Here is a 12,696-nt window from a genome sequence, read left to right on the forward strand (position 1 = left end):
TCATGAAAAAAAATGCCACTTGGTTTAATTCTGGAGCTGATATCCCAAGACATGAGGCTGAACCCAGAACAGCCAAGGGTCACTATGAGATTGACCCGGTACAGATCATCAGATTTAAGCCGTGACCTTCACGTGTTGTGATAACACAAGAGGACGACATCAGTCAAAGCTAAAATAAGACTGACCTCCTCACAGCAGTGATCTCCCTTAGCTTATCAAAAGTTAATTTCTGCTTAATTAGAGACTGAGCTCCGCTGGAGAACTGATGAAAATATCAGCGAACCCCCCCCCCCATCACATCTCTGGCCTAGTTTAAAGGCACTCCCGGGATTTGGAGAGGGCTCAGATTTAGCCAAACATATTTCAGGAGCGTCATGAGAATGAGGCTTTAAAAGGAAAGTGAAGTGAACTGCACTACAAACACACAACATGACACAAATATCACAAATAGATTTCAACAGAAAACAAAACAATCTCCATCTGGCGAATTAAACAGACAAGCGAAACTGTATTTTACACTGACTGTATACATTTATTCAAAAGAATAATCTAGTATCAGAATGAGCAAATTTTCAAAAATTAGTTATTTATATTTTGACATTCTCTATTAAAAAAAGTTCAAAACAATTTTTGATTGTTGAATCTGATAAAAAAAAAATCACAGAGCTACACGCGTTTGAAGTTGATAAAGTTTTTTTGGGGGGGGGGGGGGCTGAAAAACAAAATCACTGCATCCATATGAGAATGGCCTTTCATACCTTACTGCTTACTTAAATATATCTGTTTAACACATTTAGTATCAGGGGGTCCCTGCTCCATGCCTCTCTCATTTAAAAATGTTGAAGACCCCTGACATAAAGAATCACCTGCAATACATGAAGAATCAGTATAACCAATATGACACAGACATAAGACCATGTTTATATGATACTACAAGTTATCTTTTCATGATAGTGTCCAAAAACAGCTACAACAGTACTGCTTGTAATTCATGTCAGTGAAAAAAACAGAAACACACAGATCTGGAGATAAAACTCCAAAATATCTCTCTCTCTCTTTTTTCTGCGTCCGCGTCCAGCTCACGCACGCGTCTGCGCAGCTTTCCAAGTATACTTCCCACGGCTACACGCGGATGGCTGCGTTGGACACGTATACGCAATACAAATAATTTTTTAATCAAATGATTACTCTACCAGACTATCAGGGCAGCACTGATTTGCAACATTTACAGTACATAAAAAATAGGATAGATGAAGAAAAGTAGCAGATCCACCATTGCAAATAAAGTTTAGAACAAACAACAAGAAAACAAAGAACAGAAATCAAACATTACGCTGACAAAAAATGCTCCACAGCTCTCTGTTCTTGGAAGAAGTGAAAATAAATGAAGAAAAGACGATGGTGTGTGTGCAAATGCTGATTATTGCCTTTGTGTTATTGTTTATAGTGGAGTGTCCTGTCTCAACAATTTCATGAACACAGCTGAAATGAGAAGGATGAGGACACACACACACACACCTGCACACTGTTGCCTGGATACCACCGACTGAGACAGGATTGGAGAAATACTCGTAAGCACACGTTACCTTCATTAGCATCCTTCAGTGACCCCCCCCCCACACACACACACACACACACACTTCCTTTTCCTCTTTCCTTTCACTCTTCCTCTTCCTGTCCTGTCATTATAGTTTAGTTTGTTAGAGGTGCAGGGTTATCATCCTACAATAAAACTGAGAAGACTAGAGAAAGAATAAAGAGGTCAAAGCAACACACAGCTATCTGATCTGATCACAACCAGATCAAGTTAATTCAGCTAGAATAAGTTTACCCGACGAGGATATTATCTACATACTCACTGACACCTGTGGTTTAACGTGTAACACGTGTCTCAATCTCATACATCTCCACGTATGTCAAAGCTAAAGCCATTTACAAATACAAGACCGTATCATCACAAGACTAATGGAAATGTACACAGTTTCAGATGTATTACATCAAACATAGTTTCATCTCAAACAAACTCCATCTCATCCATCACATACATACATCCTCCAGAGATCTGACGGGGTTTCTTTAAACAAACATCACACTAAATGATGCATCATACAAATACTTCCCAACATACACATGCTACATTTCTCAAAGTGTGCGTGCCTACATATTAAACTTTTTAAAAGTTGAATTGATAATAATAATATATGAAGTCCTGTACGTCTAAAGATTTGTGCTCGTACATATCATAATACAGCTCATGTAAAGCTCATAGTGAGAAGACGGTTAGTGCTTCAGGAAAACCAGACCACCACAGAGTCTATAGAGACCAACAACTGCTAAAAATACTGACAGACCTCTTATTAAAACTGAGCAAGAAAGAGAAATTGGGGTCTCTACCAATCCTCATTACTGATTGGCTCGTCTTGTATTTACTATGTGTAACAATGACATCATCAGAAACTCTGAGGTAAACATTAGTAACAGGTGCTCATGACCTCTGACCTCTATTCATGAACGGACAACACACTCTATCTGCATTATTCTCTCTCTATCTGAATAAACATGTATAAAATATAAATCATGTAATTATCTGAAGTAAAAAACTAAGTGTTTGAGGAAAGCATGAAGTCAATGCAAAAGTACACACACACAAAACACACACAACTGTAATGTGTATGCCGTGCACAAACACAGAGACAAGACTTGAGCAAATAAAGAGACACAGTCACGCAAACCCCTGATCAAACCTCATTCATTCCTCATTCTGATCAAACTATAACTCTGAATCACAAAGCTCCAAACAGCACAGCGTTTACATGAATCAACTCATATTACAGGTGATGTAGGGCTGGACAATAAAACAATATCAAACTGAATCACACTAAACTTTCTCTCAATAAGCGTGTATAATAACTGACAATGATAAGCAAAAACACACAAAAAGGGGTTGATTTCCCAGACCAAAATATGAAGAACCTGACGCACTGAGGAGAAAACATGAGCAAAAACTGAAGTCATATTATCATGTAAAACTGAGGATATTGTTAATAAAGTGTTATAATTGAGTATAGTCTTATAATGGTCATCACAGTCATTTCTCTGTGTATCAGATGTCTGTATGTTGACATTAACCTGCATTTAGGAAATATAGATTTTCATTGTTGTAGTTCTGTGAGAATTCAGGTGTCTGTGTCACATCACGTGTTTTAAAACACTATTGTCTTTAAATGAACAGCACGTGTCTGTGTACTGTCACCGCTTCTTCCCTGATCATAGATTCTATAATGTATAAAGTGCTAATTTAATAACTTCAAACAGGTGACACATCTCATGATCTGCTGCTCACTGAAAGTGTTTTTTTCTTGTTGAAAAATTCTAATTTTCAAATATAACAAATACAAATCCGAAATAAAAGGTCTTAAGGTGGAAGGACAATTTTAAATGTTCCAGCATTACTAAACGTTACTTAGTTTTTAGTATTGGTTATACCTCTTCAAAAATGTCAGTTGTTTTCTGCCCTCCCAAAGATGCAAAATGATGTTATAGTTGTCAGAGATTTTACATTTACACAATTTCAACAAATTAAAAACTTGTTGCCTTGTTGTTGTGTTAAAGCAGATAAAGCATGTCAGCACATATAAAAGCTTACATTATGTTATTATATTTTTGTGAATGAACTATATTTTCAATGTAATTACTGAACTTTGTTTTCTCCAGGTCTTTGTCTAGATAATCTTTTTTAATTAAATATTAATTGATACCGTTATCAATCTATATGAAAAAAATGATTGATGACAATACTTTTGTCATATCGCTCAGCCCTGAGGTGATGACATCTTAAACTCGCATGCATTAACTAATGACAACATCATAAACTTGCATACACTAACAGGTGATGATGATGACATCATAAACTTTTGAAAGTCATGAACACACACACACACATCCGAATCAGTGGTCAGCTGCAGCACCCGGGAAGCATTGGTGTTAATGTGTCTTGCTCAAGGGCACCTCAGTCACAACCTACCAGCCGTGAGACTCAAAGCAGCAACTCTCCGGTTACAAGCATGACTCTATTACCATTACGTCAAGACTGCCAGGTGATGACATCAGACATCAACAGTGATGATGACATCATAAACTCGCATGCGAGTTCACTACACATTGTGTGCTTCACACAACAAAAAACTTCTCTGTATTTGTCACTTTTACACTGAGACTGAATGATTGCTTCAGTTATGGGCTGCAAAAGAGAGAGAATCAGACACTGACATCTGACAGAAGCTACACTGACAGAAACAACAACATACACACAATTACAGTCGTAACACATCTGAGGAGCCACAAGACGACAATTGAAGATTATATGTGCACACATAAACACAATCTGTGACAGTGTGGATTAAAAGCACACACATCAGACAAAGTGAAAGAAGTTTTAATCAGATGAAACTACTTTCTTGATACTTCCCTTCATAGTTCATAGTTAAATCTACTTTAGGACAACTGCTTACAGTTATGATACATACGATATAACAGTGTCAGACATGAGGTCATGTAATGTGGAGCAAATACAAACACAACCAAGATCAAAGATCCACAAACTGAGTGCGGTGTGGTATGAGTGATTCTCCTCAGCGGTCATAAACAACCACAAGCTGCAGTTTCAGTTTTAGGATGAAAACATTACAACCAATGTCTGATCTGCAAGAGCTGAATTATTTACCATCAAAACGAATATAAACTCAAAAACAGATGTGAAGAATCTCTTTTCAATATATCCTTGGATAAACCAGGATATATTGATCAGCCTTTTAATTTAGGAAGTTCATCAAGCCCTAAAATCCTTGGATTGTAGAAAAACCTCAGGACCTGACCTTATTGATCCTTATTTCTTGAAACTGGCAGCAGATTTTCTAGCTGTGCCTCTTACATATCTTTTTAATCTTACAGTGGAAAATAAGGAAATACCAAAGATATGGAAATCAGCTTTTGTTCTACCTTTATTGAAAGGAGGTGACCCTGCAATTTTAAATAATTATCTTATCAATATCTAATTTATCAGTTCTAGTTAAAATTCTTGAAGGTCTTGTGAGTGATCAATTAAAGGAGTTTTTATATTCAAATGCCATTTTATCAACACATCAATCAGGCTTCAGAAAAAAACATAGCACAATCACAGCTGCAATGAAGGTGGTAAATGACGTTTTGGTTGCGCTTGACCAGAAGCAGCATTCAGCACTACTCTTTATTGATCTGTCCAAAGCTTTCGATACTGTTGATCAGGAAGTTTTGAAATTTAGACTCATTAACTCAGGACTTTCAGAGCAAGCAGTTGCTTGGTTTTCAAATTACCTTAGTGATAGGTCTCAGTGTATTAGATGTGATGGTCTATGTTCCAATAAGGGTGACTATGGGTGTACCACAGGGTTCTGTATTAGGTCCACTTTTTTTACTATTTACATAAACAATATGGGTCAAAAGGTGTTAAATGCTAATCTCCATTTTTATGCTGGTGATACTGTCATATATTGTAGTGCCCCAACTCTTGTACAAGCAATTGAATATTTGCAAATTGCGTTCATTGAATTTCAAAATACCCTTATGCAGCTAAAATTAGTTTTAAATGGAGAAAAGACCAAACTTATGTTGTTTTCTAAATCCAGAATTAGGCCTCAAAGCCTCCCTCAAATTGTCACTATGGGGGGAAGTGAAATAGAGGTTGTTAACTCCTATAAATACCTGGGTCTTTTGATTGATGATTCCCTGACTTTTAAACCACATGTGCAGACCATGGTGAAAAAGCTGAGGCTAAAACTGGGTTTTTATTTTCGAAATAAGTTGTGTTTTTCTTTTAATGTAAAAAAGCGACTTGTGGCCACCACTTTTTTATCTGTTTTAGACTATGGTGATCTTTTATATATGCATACGTCTGCACAGAATATTCATATGATTGATATAGCTTACCATGCTTCGTTGAGGTTCATTACAAATTGTAAAGCACTGACTCACCATTGCAAGCTATACACTCGGGTTGGATTGCCTCCTCTAGACACCCGAAGGCTATGTCATTGGTACACTTTTATATATATAAAGCAATTCTTGGTTTGCTCCCAAATTACTTATGCACTGTAAAACCTAAAAGTTAACTCAACTCAAACCATTTAAGTAAACCGGTTGCATTAGTTTTTAAACACATTGAGTACTTTGAACTTAAACAAATTGAGTCATATGCAGTTATGCACTTATATTTAAGTCACACTACTTAAATATAAGTGCATAATTGCACATGACTCAAGTTCATAGTACTTAAATTTATGTGTTTTAAAACTTAAATGCCCTAATGCAACCGGTTTACTTAAATGGTTTGAGTTAAGTGAACTGTTTTACAGTGTGTGATAATGTCATACAAAAAGGAAATGGGCAACACTTTTTGCATTCTCAGGACCTTTTTATGCTTTCTGTGCCAAAGACTCGTACGGAAATGGGAAAGAAGGCATTTCAGTATTCTGCACCTTCATCATGGAATACGTTGCAAAAAGACTTGAAACTAACTGATTTAATCTCGCTAAATGCTTTTAAATTAAAAATTAAAGACTTAGAGGCAGATGCCTAAATATGTAAATGTTTTTAAACTGCAAGCATCTAAATTGATTTTATGAGGCGTTGGTTTTAGTTTTGTGTGTGTGTGTGTGTGTGTGTGTGTGTGTGTGTGTGTGTGTGTGTGTGTGTGTGTGTGTGTGTGTGTGTGTGTGTGTGTGTGTGTGTGTGTGTGTGTGTTTTTGTACCTATGTGTTTGTATTTTTTTATATGCTGCTGCCTGTCTTGGCCAGGTCACCCTTGCAAAAGAGGTTCTTAATCTCAGTGGGATTCTCCTGGTTAAATAAAGGTTAAATAAAAAAATAAATAAAAATTACACCTCTGGGTGATGCCCACATGACCAGCTTCAAAAATAACTGATCTTCAGAAGAAACTGGTTTAAAACAAAGCCAGACAAGACCAGTACCACACGACTCGAAAACACAGGAGAATGAAAATCAAAGTGAGATGCATTTAGATTGGTAAGATGTTAAACTTTAAATTCCTCATGAAAACACTTCCACAAAAAAGGCTTTCACACTTGAACTAGTTAACTCCAGGTTATTCTAAACCCAAGGTTAACGGATTCCTGAGTTATCTGTTTCAGGTTTCACACTGTGCATTCCTAAACTTCGGGTAAACATTTTCATTTGCATATTTGCGGTGTCAACAGCCATTATTGGATAAAAAGCGCGCTGTCGCTTTAAATAACCGCTTGTCTGACACTTCTGCGTGAGTGACAGAACAAATCGCAACATAAATCTCTCTTGGCTGTTTTAAGTCTCCTGGGAAGTCACTTTTACTCCAATGTAGGTGTTTTCAGTACACAGATGATATGTAGTACATGCACTTCAGTCTCTGATTGGCTGTCTGTTTCTAAGTCATAACATTCTAACCCCACTACATTTCCGCTTCTGAGCATGGTTTCATTACCCTGGGTTAATGTCAGGGATAAACCCACTTCTAAATTACAAACGGGGTTTAAAATGAAGATAACCGGTTAAACGCAGTGTGAAAAGCCCTAAAGAGTGTGTGGAATAAATCATTAAACATCATTCAGATGAAGACTCAGAACAGCGAAAAATACAACAAAATATCAGTCTGCATTTGGTAGCACAGTTTTCTGTAAACAAACACCTTTATTAATTTGTATTCCCACACCTGTCTGGTCTCATGAAGACACAGACATGTTGTTTATGTGTTGTTATTCATTTTTCAGACATTTTATTTGAGCTGTAATCAGAAAAACGTTACAAAGCGAAGAGACGTCACACCCAGACGATGAAGGTCAAAACTATTTGTCTCTGGTGTTGAATTTGTTTTTATTTGAGTTAAAATTAATATTAACCCCTCAATGCGGCCACTGACACATGACATGTTCCTCCATTCATCTAGTCTGTCATCAGGCAGAAGATCAACATCTTCAACCATTGTAGAATTCAGAAACACTTGTTACCAGCGACACCAATGGCCGTTAACTGAACTACAAATTATTGCTTGTACTTGTGTACATACTGCACGGTGACGTGAGCGATCCTCGGCTCAAACAGTGACTGAACGTGATTCACTGACATCATGTCAACACTGATGAGGTTAATATTAAATATTAAGGCAAGGCCCTCGGGAGCGTGCATACAGTACACATCGCATATCATTTGAATCATCCTAGCAAAACGAGGTTTCAAAGCAGTTAACGTACTGGCAAAAAAATAGCAATTAATACATGAAGAACTGCCACTTTAAGCTGCCATGTGGAGTTTAGAAAACACAGAGACGTCTGAACTCTCATCCATAATGATGGTGTTGTTGAAGAGAAAAATGCCTCCTATGTGAACAGCCCCAAACATCTTGCTAAACCTATCCTGACCCAACCCTATCCTCCACATTCTCTCTCTTCCCGTCTGAACTCCTCGGATACAACTTGATCTTCCTGTCTCTCTCTTATCTTCTGCGGCTCTCCGGCACACGGCTTCCTGTTTGCAGTGAAGCCGGACAAACAAGAAACACATTTCACAGTCCATCAAGTTTTCAGAATCAGCCCTGATAGGATTCTAACTGGAGCTTTCCTGTTCCACACAAAGAAGAAGAAGAAGAAAGAGAGATGGAGTTATATTTAAGTTAAGCTCTATCAACAGCTTTAGTGACAATATTGATTCATCAAAGAAATTCAACTCATTTGTAAAAACAAACAAAACGGTTGTTTACAGTAGTGTGTTTACAATAAAAGTCTATAGGGCAGGGCAATACACCTTCAAATACAAACTGCTTCAAAGACATATAGCCACAAGACATAAACAAATAACTAGAAGGTCATCCACTTACAATACAAGTCCTACTGTAACACACAACTCAACACTTTGTGTAAATAACTCACATAAATACGAGCTGTCAAACAGCATCTGACTCCATGTACGTTCATTGTAAATGCTTAAAAAGACTCAAGGACTGAAGTCAAATGTCGTTTCTCTTGCTGATGCTCAAAAGCCACATTTTGTTCCCGTGTTTCATCGACAGGCGAACAGATAAATAAATAAAAAGGCAAATGAATGGAGTGCTAAAACCTCATCCGAGCACAATCAATAACACAGCCGTTCCTCTTCCGGTCTAAATCACCTTAAAGCAATAATGAACCAAAACCCTGAGCTCTTAAAGGTCCTTTAACAAACCAGCATCCTCCTGCAGATCAGACCACATCCACAGGAGACCAAACCCTTTTAAAACATGTCATGACAGCAACACAACACACACAGAATTCAGCAGGAAAACCTCACACAAACACACAGTGTACTAGAAAAGTGAACGGTAGTGTTCTGGTAATAAGTCTCAATCGTAACATAATAATAAAATCTATGCGGTTTAACCGTTCGTCCACACGCACATGCTGTATCAGGTTACTGAAACCGAATGTGCATTGACGTGTAGTCGATGAAACCAGAGTTTTGGTTTGTGACATTGAGTGTGTTTACATGCCTCACGATTATGTTTAATAAACTGATAACATGTGGTGTCTTTCTTTTTATTGGGGAAAGCCCATAAATGGCGTAAGCCAAAACCGACCGTCACAGGTAGTTTTTTGTTCATTACCCCGATTTTGCGTGGCATGTAAACACCTTAACCGGCTTCTCATGGTTATGTTCATGTGCGCATGTCTCTGCGTGTGAAAGATAAACGTCACACACAAAAGTAGCGCAAAGTAACGCATAAAAGTCTCCGCAGTTAAACTGTGGAAATAAAAGCTGATGTTATATTTACAGGTTCTGCAGACATGAGAAGAGATACAAAAGCTTAAGAGATATTTCCCGTCTGCTTTTTGAACGACTATTAAGTACTATAGGCGATGACGTCACTACCTGTGAGAAATCGGACAATTCTCCAAGTCTCATGTAAACGCAGTTGTCTGCATAGCCAGTTTATTGATTTGCATGTAAACGCATGAAATCGATTTTCTTTAATAAGCAGATTTGTGATAGTTATCCGCTTATTCTGTGCAAACGCACTCAATGTTGTTTGTGTCAAGGAAAGACTCTGCATTAGCTAAGGGTTTAAATCGTCACAAATCTCACAATTCGATTACGACTACTATGTCAACAATTCCATTCAATCTGATCTCTCAACGCAAAGCAATTCATTACGCTGCATTGCATTCTCAATTCTTAATATTACTGCACAGATAAGTCTGTCTACTAGTGCTGTGTTCAAAATATCGATACGACGATACATCGTCATGGACGCCTGACGATGCGCGCATCGATACAGCATCTTCCGTATCGATTCGGATGCACTTTTTAAAGTAACGTGACCAATCGTTGCTGATGCGTTATCCATATGGAAAGGACGCATGTGTCCCGCGGAGTACGTAGAGTTAAAGGTAGCGGGGTACCTTTCACTTTACGTGTCTGTCTCGCTGGCGCACGTGCCTGCGAGGCGCGTTCTCTCTCTCCCTCTCACTCTCTCACGCGCTCTCTCTCTCGCGCGTATTTAAAATCAATGAGTTCAGTATGAATGCGCAGCCTATACTTATTAGTCGCTCTCTTATAAAACAGTACTAACGCATTAGAGAAGAAACACGACAAAGATTTGCATGTGAAAAGTGTACATCTAGAGAGGAGATACAGAGCTACTTCAAACTATAGCTGTCACAGTAATAATCTGATTTCTATTAAATAATATTAAGTCTGACTAAATGTTTACACTTATATTCATAGATATAGAATAATGAAATGAGAGACAAATATAATGCCTAGAGTAAGACACTTTTGTTTTTAAAAATTTAAAAAAAAAACATAACTGAAGTATTAACTCTGAGATTTTAAGAGTTTCTATGAGTTACCCCAAAAGCTAATAAATGAATGGCAAAAAGACAAGACTGCTTATTCAATGTACATTAAACAATAATAGTAATAATGTTACTTACTTCTGAACAAAAATGTAATTCAAAATCTTGTATCGGGATACGTATCGTATCGGGAAATTGTTGGCGATACACAGCCCTACTGTCTACCTCACACTTTTACCGTTGTGGCTCATTCTCGTCTTTCTTGTCAAAGCACCAACCACAATCCAAGTTCAAAAATCTAAAACGTGCTTCATTTACACACCACACCAAGACTTTTAATGAAGATAAACATGTTTATCACAAACACAATGTATTTCTTGCTGTGAATAACTTGGCCTGGAAAAAGAGTGAAATCATCAAAATTCAAGAGATCAGTTTTTTATTTATGTGATCAGTTTTCCATATTTATCATGACAATATTGTCTAATTAATTAAATCATGTGTGTATGTCGACACTTCATATCAATGTTAAAATCCTGATCATAAGGAAAGAACTGGTGAAGTAATGTCATACATCTATCTTCATCAAAACTCCGAACAAATATCAGCCAGAGGAACCAAATCTTTATTCTACAAACATCTGATGACCTCCTTACAATGATGACCTGCAGGCCCCCTGAACACATCAATGAGATGTTTAATACTGTATGCTTTCATCAGAGACAGCACAGACTTCTGGAAAAAGGGGTTTGTTTCCATTTTATGCATGTAGACCTAGATTTACACGCCCCATTTAAACTACTCCCTGCTTTAAATCAATAGGTATCATTAAAAAACATACAGTAACAATAACGTTATGTCTATTTTAAGTACGCATGCCACAGGTTCACACACACTTTACATGCACAACCCTTTAAGTTATAATCGATTTAATAGGCTGTCAATGTTTTCAGCAATAATATATTGCACTGCAAAAAATGACTTTCTTACTTAGTATTTTTGTCTTGTTTTCAGTAGAAATATCTAAAAATTCTTAAATCAAGATGTATTTTCTTGATGAGCAAAATGACCTTAGAAAATAATACTAGTTTTTAAATATACAATTTAAGTGAATTTGTGCTAAAAACAAGCAAAAATATCTGCCAATGGAGTGGGAAATTTTTACATGAATTAAGTGTTTAAGTAAGGGATAATGTAGAGGCAGCCGGTAGTTATCGGGAAATAAGCCCCGACAGTGTGATCAGGACCCGACGCGAAGCAGAGGGTCTTGTATCACACTGAAGGGCTTATTTCCCAATAACTACCGGCTGCCTCTACATTATCCCGCTTATTACACGGCTACTTGCCACATAAGAAAAAAAACTGGACATGAATATGAATTTGAAACATTTAATTGGCATATTGTTTTAAATTAACTATTTTATCCTTCCGCGAAACTTTGCATAGATGCATAAAATGATCGTAATACCTTATCGAGATCCTCTGCTTCATACTTGTCTGTCTCCATTTTTTCTCTTTTAGCCAGTCTTTGAGAAGTTTTAATGCCCATTCTGTATTTTTTTTGTGTGTTGGCTTCGTAGCTGTCATGCTCTAATTTGTCAAGTTCAGTCTCAGTAAGCTGTCTGTGTCTTGTCGTGGTTGTCGAGTGTTTGTCACAAGATGGCGCCAAACAGTAATCTTTATTGATCTTTATTGGCGCAGAGCGATTTTACTCGTACAAGTAGTACCGGCTATGCGTTATTACTTTGAAGCGGTTACTATTTGAAAAGAACGAACCTGCAAATGTCTCAACTGACCAATCAGAATCAAGCATTCCAGAGAGCCGTGTAATAAGAAAAAATAAA

At 37.2% G+C, this 12,696-nt stretch overlaps 1 protein-coding gene across 2 annotated transcripts in view; it reads right to left on the reverse strand.

Annotated features, from left to right (window-relative positions):
• The window catches only part of LOC129415910 (inositol polyphosphate-5-phosphatase A), a 130,129-nt gene that overhangs the window by 90,634 nt on the left and 26,799 nt on the right, over positions 1-12,696 (reverse strand). The window lies entirely within an intron of this gene.

This window comes from Misgurnus anguillicaudatus, chromosome 11, assembly GCF_027580225.2.
Source record: "Misgurnus anguillicaudatus chromosome 11, ASM2758022v2, whole genome shotgun sequence".
Classification (NCBI taxonomy): Eukaryota; Metazoa; Chordata; class Actinopteri; order Cypriniformes; family Cobitidae; genus Misgurnus; species Misgurnus anguillicaudatus.